The sequence below is a fragment of the Octopus sinensis genome, linkage group LG14 (genome assembly GCF_006345805.1).
Source record: "Octopus sinensis linkage group LG14, ASM634580v1, whole genome shotgun sequence".
Lineage (NCBI taxonomy): Eukaryota > Metazoa > Mollusca > Cephalopoda > Octopoda > Octopodidae > Octopus > Octopus sinensis.
Window position 1 is genome coordinate 22,769,993 of NC_043010.1, and position 10,000 is coordinate 22,779,992.

The 10,000-nt window shown below is 37.4% G+C and overlaps 2 long non-coding RNA genes across 2 annotated transcripts in view; both read left to right on the forward strand.

Annotated features, from left to right (window-relative positions):
- The window catches only part of LOC118765912, a 4,644-nt gene extending 3,579 nt beyond the window's left edge, over positions 1–1,065 (forward strand). Inside the window, exon 2 of the long non-coding RNA XR_005001828.1 lies at positions 913–1,065. This is a non-coding gene — a long non-coding RNA (uncharacterized LOC118765912). The remainder of the gene's footprint in view (positions 1–912) is intronic.
- A 5,999-nt stretch (positions 1,066–7,064) lies between these two features.
- Positions 7,065–10,000, forward strand: part of LOC118765911 — a 3,586-nt gene continuing 650 nt past the window's right edge. Inside the window, exon 1 of the long non-coding RNA XR_005001827.1 lies at positions 7,065–7,343. This is a non-coding gene — a long non-coding RNA (uncharacterized LOC118765911). The remainder of the gene's footprint in view (positions 7,344–10,000) is intronic.

The window sequence follows — 10,000 nt, forward strand, 5'->3', positions numbered from 1 at the left end:
TGCCGAGGTCGACTTTGCCTTTCATCCTTTCGGAGTCGATTAAATAAGTACCTGTTACGTACTGGGGTCGATATAATCGACTTAATCCGTTCGTCTGTCCTTGTTTGTCCTCTCTGTGTTTAGCCCTTTGTGGGTAGTAAAGAAATAGGTATTTCGTCTGCCGTTATGTTCTGAATTCAATTTTCCGCCTAGGTCCACTTTGTCCTTCATATCTTCAGGGTCGATTAAATAAGTACCAGTTACGCTTGTCTGTCCTTGTTTGTCCTCTCTGTGTTTAGCCCGTCGTGGGTAGTAAAGAAAATAGGTATTTCGACTGTTTTTACGTTCTGAGTTGAAATTCCGCCGAGGTCAACTTTGCCTTTCATCTTTGCGGGTTCCATGAATTAAGTACCATTTGCGTACTGGGATCAATCTAATCGACTGCCCCGCTCCACCCTCCAAAATTTCGGGCTTTGTACCTAGAGTAGGAAAGAATATTCCTTTTAGAATTGAGTATGGAATAAATGCAAATATTTTTTTGTTGGGAAATATTTTGACAGTACGTGAGCACAAATAAATAGAATGATTTATTACTATATTATTTTAGGCAACTAACCTTTCATGCGCACATTAATTTTTGTGCTAATACGAGTTCTTTCTGTGTGCTGAGTACGCGCGCACATGCAGGTATTGTAGAGCAGCGATTCAGAATCAAGGCTCCCAAGGCGTCATGCCGCCTTCAAACGTCCTCGACGGGTTTCCCTCAATAAATATTTTTATAAATAAGAAAATTATAAATTATCTTTCATTAATTGACTAGCGTTTCATCTTTTTTTGTGTCCCCCTCCACTAAAATGATCCAAGTTTTTGATCTTGTTCGGATGTTTAAAAAAAGGCTGAGAATTACTGGCTTAGAGACAAATAGAATAGAAGAAAACCCCACATATGTTTTTCGTGTAGAGAAACGGAGCTTAAAATGGACTCTACAAAAAGCATCTAGAGATCAGGTTATGGCATTAAACCTAGCAAATCTACTAAATCTGCACACCCCCCACTCCAACAGAATAGATTCAACCAGAGGTACTTGAGGACACATGATATCATGACACGCGACAGATTTATCCACTATACAATATGAGTTGTAGCTAATCCGATTGGCATCCGGGTAATTTTTGCCTTCATAATTTTACTTACAAGGCTTGGGGTCAAACCGAGAAGGCTTATGAGATACAACACGTGACGAAAGTACGGGATCGAACCGTGGAGAACGTGGCAGCAAAGCAAACCATTTAACCGCACGTTCTTGCCTCTTATTATCTCATTAGAAAGCATGAAAGCCACAGACTAATTCAATATTACTATTCTATAATACTATTATTATTAGGAGTGCTGGGAGGTCGACTTTGCCTTTCATTAATTCGGAGTCGATAAAATAAGTACCAAAACTGGGGTCGATGTAATCGACTCATCGCCACCTCTCCCAAGCTGCCCTTGTGGCAAAAATATGAAATAATTATTAGGAGTGCTGGTAAAGGCAGAGAGCTGGTCGAATCGTTATCATGCCGGACAAAACGTTTAGCGGCATTTACGTTCTAAGTTCAAATTCCGCCGGGGTCAGCTTAGCCTTTCATCCTTTCAGGATCGATAAAAGAAGTACCAGTTATTCACTGGGGGATCGATTTCATAGACTTATCCCCCCCCCCCGAAATTGCTGGCGTTGTGTCATAATTTTAAACCGTTATTAACAATGATGGCGGGTTGGCGAAATTGTTTGCGCATTGAAAAACATGTTTAGCGGTATTTGACCAGCTTTTCACACTCTGCGTTCAAATCCAGCCAATATCAACCTTTTGGAAGTCAAGTAGCGGGCATTAATTTAGTCGACCAAACGCTTCCGCCAAACATTATGTATATATAAATACACGTATAAAATATATACCCATCTATATATATGTTGTTTCTGATTTAGGCGCAGAGCCAATAATCTTGAGGGAAGGTTTAATCCGGTACTTGGCTAGTACTTTAATTCATTCAATTTTAAAAGCTGAAAGGTTGAGTTAACCTGGGCGTGATTTGAACTCAGATTGTAAAGAAGCGTACCGAAACACCACTTGGGATTTTTTTCGACATTCTAGCAATTTCTGATACTCCACGGTCTTCACACACACACACACATCAAGGTATCGATTGATGCCACCCCACTAGATTGGGGAGCAGACCAACATCCTCTCCTATCTGGAAGGCTAGCCCGTCGCAGGGTTATCTATTTACAGCCGAGTGGACTGGGATAACGTAAAATGAAGTGTTTTGCTCACGAACGCAACGCTCCACTCTGTCCGAGAATCGAGCCTTAAATCTAGCAATCGTGACTGCAACATGCTAACCACTAGGCCACACGACTTCATGTATGTATGTATGTATGTATGTATGTATGTATGTATGTATGTATGTATGTATGTATGTATGTATGTATGTATGTATGTATGTATGTATGTATGTATGTATGTATGTATGTATGTATGTATGTATGTATGTATGTATGTATGTATGTGTATTTATATATATGTTGTAGCCGTCTATGTATCACTCTTAACGTTTAAACATCGTTAACCAATGGCCAGTTATGACAGTATTCGTCCTATAATAACATCTGTTTGGACATGCCATGTTAAAAAAATAACAATATATATCAGAGGGGGAAGAAAAATCGCCTCAGCAGTATGTATGTATGTATGTATGTATGTATTTATGTATGTATGTATGTATGTATGTATGTATGTATGTATGTATGTATGTATGTATGTATGTATGTGTGCATGTATATATGTATGTATGATTTGTAAATAATAAATGGCATCCATTTGTATACAACCATATTTTGCTGTACTATTAATTAATTAATTAAATTATTCAATTTATTTATTTATTTAGGTAATATATTGACTACATTTTTGTGTCTGAAATGAAATTCTTTCTTTTTCACGTTACTAACGAAATTGTAAGAACCTGGTGTGGGTTTTGTACATTTATGTTTTACACGGAAAAAGAAAGAACAAAAAAACCCAGAAAAACAGCGCAAACAAATCACAACAACAACAACAACAACAATAGCAATAACAACAAAGAACAAACTCAAACAGCAAAAGATATGTCATGTTCTGCTATTTTTTTTATGGCTTTTTAATTACTGATGAACCTATTTAATTAATACAAGATTGTGTTAGACTTTGGAGAAAACTGAATCTTTCTCTCTAAATAAATCCTTAAGCTATAATCCAACTGCGACCTATTTTCTTTTTTTTTTGTTTTCTTTTTTTTTTTCAGTTTTCACAGTCACCACCGTATTAATTATTATATTAATTTCCATAGCAACGTTTGTTTATTTCTTTTCTTTTCTTTTCGTAATTGTAATTTAATTATCTCGTGGTGCTTCATTCCCTTTCATTGATACTTTCTATATACAGCATAACATAACGAGGACCTAACGAGTGAATCTTGGAATCTATCCTGGATCTGTTCGATTGACTAAAAATGATAGTTAAATTGAACCTCTTCAAATTTAAATTAAACTACTCCGTTTTAACAAAAAAAAAAAATAAATAAGGAAAAAGAAATGGAGAAAGAAAAAAAAAGAAATGGAAACCAAAGGAAAATGGCGCAGTTTGATTTGAACGTAGGACACATCAAATAAATATTTCTGGGTCTGAATGAATGGATAAATTGGTCAGAGTCACGTGATTTGAACTTTTTTATTCATAGGTCAGTGTTGGAGAAGGACTGACCTGGAGTAAAACAACGACAACAATAACAACAGCAATATAGACATCCGGAACCTAACACAACGTGGTGAGTCGGCGAAGAAATCTCAATGTGGTGGGTAAACCTGCTAAAAATAGCAGTCAAATTCCCTACACATCACATTTTCCCAACTTTAAAAAATGAACATGGACAAAGTAAACGATGCTATTTTATAGATACGCAAAAGAAAATGATTTAAAATGACTGGATGGTTACGGTTGGAACGTTTACATTGATTGATTTATCCGATCAATAACAACAACTGATTTTCTTGTGATCCTTCAACTTGCTAGAAATAGCAGCAAAGACTACCTCGACTGATGAATGAGAGGATCCACTGAACAAGATAGTCCTAAATAAAAAAAGACGTGAAGGTCATGACTGGAACGCCTTTGATGATTATTCTATTTCATCTCGATCAGAGCTAACCTGGTGTTGAACAACAACACCAAAATATTTGAAAAGCTGGTGCAATTAAATGTTGTTGTATTTTGGTAGGGTCATTTTGCCAATGAGAAACACGCACAGTTTCTATTTCACTTTCTTGTTATTATCTCTCGTCGACTAATAGGCTAACTGATCGATTCTCTGATCAATGTTCGAACAATTAGATTGTTAGAGTCATTTCGCCGTCATTTACGACCTCATCAGTGACGTGTCCTCGTCCCTCCATAAAGAAACTTGCAAAGCAAATAATAAAAAGGAAATGTAATCGAATAAGCTCAGGCGTAGCTGTGTAGGTGCAGGCGTGGCTGTGTAGGCATGGCGTGGCTGTGTTGGCATGGCGTGGCTGTGTGGTAAGAAGCTTGCTTCCCAAACCACATGGATCCGGGTTCAGTCCCACTGCGTGGAATATTGGGCAAGCGTTTTCTACTATAGCTTCGGGCCGACCAAAGCCTTGTGAGTGGATTTGGTAGACGAAAACTGACGGAAGCTTGTCGTGTATATATATATATATATATATATATATATATGTATGTATGTATGTTTGTATGTATGTATTTGTGTGTCTGTGCTTGTCCCCCCACCATCGCATGACAGCCGACGTTGGTGTGCTAACGCACCAGTCACTTAGCAGTTCGGCAAGACACCGATAAAATAAGTACTAGGCTTACAAAGAATAGGTGCTGAGGTCGACTTGTTCGACTAAAAGCGGTGCTCCAGCATGGCCGGAGTCAAAATTACTGAAACAAGCAAAAGAATAATCAAGCAAACAAACAGCAAGACGTTGCCGAACCAGAGTTGAAGAATTTGGTTGGAATCATTTTACAGGATTTCTTTTCTTCGCTAATGATAATAGTATTGAGACTGCTAGTCCTCGGTACCATACTGCTCCGTGGCTTTCATTAGCGTGACCAGATTTCAGTCAGTGAGCCAGGTTGTCCAAAACACGATGTATAATGTTATGTTATGGTTAAAACACTTGACGCGTAATCACAGGGATGTAAGTTCGAGTCTCATGGCTGGCCGGTAACGTTTTTTTCTGCAATATATGGATAATTTATCCTGTTCATGTTATTGTATTAGCATTATCATGCATTTGAGAATAAATTATTTCTGTATCTTTATGTTATAATGTATTATTGTACGATTCAAATCGCCAACGCTGTGTGTGACGACGAATGTAAATAATTCTGTGTACTTACCAGCAATGGGCTTCGGAACATTTTCAGCTTTGCCCCATTGGCCTGTGGCACAAAAGTATTCGAGCCCTTAGAAATTGGCATTCCGTCTACTACTACGACGAGGGTTCCAGTTTATCCGATCAACGGAACAGCCTGGTCATGAAAATAACGTGTAAGTGGCTGAGTACTCCACAGACACGCGTACCCTTAACCTATTTTTACCATCTGAGCGTACTTGAGTAAAGTGACATAAAGTGTCTTGCTCAAGTACTCAAAGCGTCGGCGGGAATCGAACTCACGACCTTACGATCATGAGCCAAATTTCCTAACCACTAAGACTATAAGCAAAAGACCTGACATTTGAGTGGGGGGGGGTCAATTACATCGACCCTAGTGCTTGAACCTGAAAGGATGAAGGGCAAAGTCGACCTCATAGAATCTGAACTCAGAACAGAAAGTCGGAAGAAATGCTGCTAAGCATTTGGTCCGGCGCAGTAATGACTCTGCCAGCTCACCGCCTGAAACGAATGTAAATGACGCAATAAAGAATGCCGTCAACCCTTATGTACATATTCGTGGGGAGAAAAGAAAGAGAGAACACTTGTACACACGTTTCAGTTCTTACTGGACACATCATCAGCAGCCGTGCGCTTTGTTGCTGGTCATTAAGAAAATGAAATGATATGACGAACTTGGGACGAAAAAGGTAGCGGGCCATAATCTTTGGGAGAGCTTGTGAGAGCTGTGGATAGGGAGAACAAGGTAGACTTTGAAGTAGGCATGGGAAATCTTCAGTGAGATATTACGGGCTGAACTACAACAGGTGGACTGAACTGCTAACATATTTCAAGCTCCCTTTTCTTTTCCTTGGCGTGCCAGTCTGTGAGTTTGAAGTTTATTCATAACTGATCGAGATTCATAGGTGATTCTAAGACTGGCACTTTGATCCAAATTCTTACAACAGTGTGGACGACACCTAAAGCATCTAAGGGTCAGGTAGTGGTTTTAGATTGAGATAAAGATTAAGTCTACGGCTCACTTGATGCTTTTTCTGCTCTTGAAATATAATGTGGGATATGTATTCTTATGTTTGCGAAACTATGAACGTGTGTGTGTTTGTGATGGCATCGTTTAAGAGAGATTAATATTTTTAGAGGAAGAAAAATGTTGAGCTGGCAGAATCCTTAGCACGCCGGGTGAAATGCTTAGCGGTATTCCGTCTGTCTTTATGCTCTGAGTTCAAATGCACCGAGTTCGACTTTGCCTTCCACCCTTTTGGGATAGATAAAACAAGTGCGAGTTGAGCAGTGGGGACGATATAATGGACTTAAATCCACCCCCTGGAACTTTCTGGCCTCAGGGGACAACTCTCTCCAAGATTTTCAACTAATATTTAAATTGAAACCGAAGAGTCTCTCTGACACGCCATCATGAAAAGGAATGATGCCCTGTGCTTTGTACCACAGGTAATTGAATAGCATTATAGATATTTCAAACGACGACATGCATTTTACACGTGGTGTGTGTGTGTGTGTGTGTGTGAGAGAGAGAGAGAGAGAGAGAGAGAATGAGAATGTATTGTGATTTCTGTATGGTAACCCTGAAGGCATAACAACAGCAATAATAATAATGATGATGATGATGATGATGATGATAATCATCATCATTATTATTATTATTATTATTATTATTATGATTATTATTATGATTATTATTATTATTATTATTATTATTATTATCATTGTTATTATTATTATATCAGGTCTTCGATCTGATATAGACCCGAATAACACTCAACCTAATTAGTTATATTGGTATCAGTTATATTTTATTGATCTGGGAAGGATGAAAGGCGAAGTGGTTGACCTTTGCGGGAGCTGAAATCAGAAGGTAAACAGTCGCTAGACACACACGCACACGCACACGCACACACACGCATACGTGCATGTCCGTGTATTTGTGTGAGTGTGTGTATGCGCGTATGGATGTATGTATATCTCTATAAGAATATATGTATAAGTGCTATATATATATATATATATGTATGCATGTATGTATATATATAATTTTAATACAAGATGTAATGAACAAGCTTTAATCCAAATTACTACAACTGTTTCTGTGCATTATTACATAAACACATATAGATAGAGAACATGTATATATATATATATGTGTGTGTGTGTGTGTGTGTGTATGTAGCAAAAAGATCGCAAAAACTGTTACTCGGAGTTTCACGTTCCCGTTCGACCTCTTGTATTCGAGTACTATTTCCACCTTGTTTCGCATTTATGTGCTTACGCTGGTATATATATATATATATATATATATATATATATATATATACAGGCATACATACATGTATATATATACATATATCATATATATATACATATATACATATATATATATATATATATATATATATATATATATATATATATATATATATATATTCATGCACATTTGTATGAATGCTATATATATAAATTATATATATAAATTTTGAAGCCATTATTATTATTATTATTATTATTATTATCATTAATTATTATTATCATTATTATTATTATTCGTCCGAGGTTGACTTTGTCTTTCAATCTTTCGGGACCGGTAAAATAAGTATCAGTTAAACAATAGGGTCAATGTAATCGACACATCCCCACCTCGCCAAACTGATACCCTCATGGAAAAATCTGAAACCATCATCATCATCATCATCATTATTATTATTATTATTATTATTATTATTATTGTTATTATTATTGTCGTCATTGTTGTTGATGATGATGTCATTGATGTAGATCAACGTGTTGTGAGAGTGATCTTCTAAAACCTTATTTTTCTTTTCTTTTACCAGCAATGGGCTTCGGAACATTTTGCAACATGCCCCATGGCACAAAAGTATTTGAACCTTCAGAAACTGGCACTCCTTCGGCTACGATGACGAGGCTTCCAGTTTATCTGATCAACCGAACAACCTGCTCATAAAATAAACACGTACGTAGCCGAGTACTCCACAGACACGCGTACCCTTAACCTATTTTGTACCACCTGAGTGTACTTGAGCGACATAAAGTAAAGTGTCTCTTTCAAGGAATCAAAGCATCGCCATGAATCGAACTCACAACCTTACGATCATGAGCTGAATTCCCTAACCACTAAGCCCCGTTCCCATAAACATTATCAGTGTGCGCACATTTTATGGAAAGATCGACTTCGTCTCATTTATTAGTGGTTTAATATGGTCACCTCTATGGTAGCGGGAGGAGACAATAGCCACAAAGACGGTCGTCTTCGAATGATACCTCGAAAATGTTTGAAAGTGTGGAGACGCCTTTACAAAACTATAGCGAAAAAGAAAATGACAATGAAACGGTCACTATTTGACAAGAGATCACATGAACCTATGTTGCATCTCTACCAGCGACAACAGAAACTCTGCCTTCGCTAGATTTGCAAGCCAAATGGATGTACTGAACATCGGTCAAGCAGTTTGACGCAAAGGAATAGCTCAAAGGAAATCTGTCACAAAAGGAGTTCCTCTTTATCTGTGGAATTTATTCAGGAAAGGGTGAGGCGAAAGCTGACACACTTATGTTTTTCTTAAAACAGAGAAGTTTTCATATGCTCCTTAAAGAGCAACCTGGCCAGTAGATGGAAGGTTGTATACGTCATTTACCATGATGGCATATGGAAGCGTGTGTTTGGTTTTCAGGCGCGAAGATTAGGTGGGGAGACAGAGTTTCATAGCCTTCACCTGATCGTTCCAATGCTATTGGTTGGCACTAATGCCCATAGTCTCTAACCATCCTGGTGCCAGAAGAGGAGGATCCTCACTTTTTCGGTTATCGGTGGACACTGGAAATTCTCGTGGCACTTATGATGAGAGAACTTTGTTTTCTTCTGCTGCGGATATGCCGTAAGCGGTGATCGAAATATCTGGACTTTATGATATTTTGAAAGGATAAACCATTATATTTACTGAAATGTTGATTCCAAAAGAAGGCGATCGCATGCGATCATTGAAGCGGTGATGTAGAGGACAAATACTAGGTCACCTTTGATGGTAGATGATTATTAAAATCACGATAGTTAGCTTCATCCAGCCGAGGAATCACGGATGTAAAGGACATGGGGTCATTTACGGATCAGCTAAGACCAAATATGCTCAAAACAAACAGCTTCTTGAAAGTAACCGGAGGTGAGAATAACCAAAGTCGTGGGCCGTCTTTATTCTATCCAGGTGGCATTTTCGCACCCCTGTAGGGGTGGGTTGGTCTGATTTGTATTTGTTCTGTAATATATTGTTATATGTCTTTGCCCCACCCTGTTTATAACATATATATGCGCGTGTGTGTGCGTATATGTGTGCGCGTGCGTGTGTGTGTGCGTGTATATATATATATATATATATATATATATTATATATATATATATATATATATATATATATATATATATATATATATATATATAAGACTCCTTATTTTGTAACACTTGTACGGCATGTTTTGAATATATATATATATATATATATATATGTATATATATATATATTATATATAATATATATATATGTATATATATATATGTAT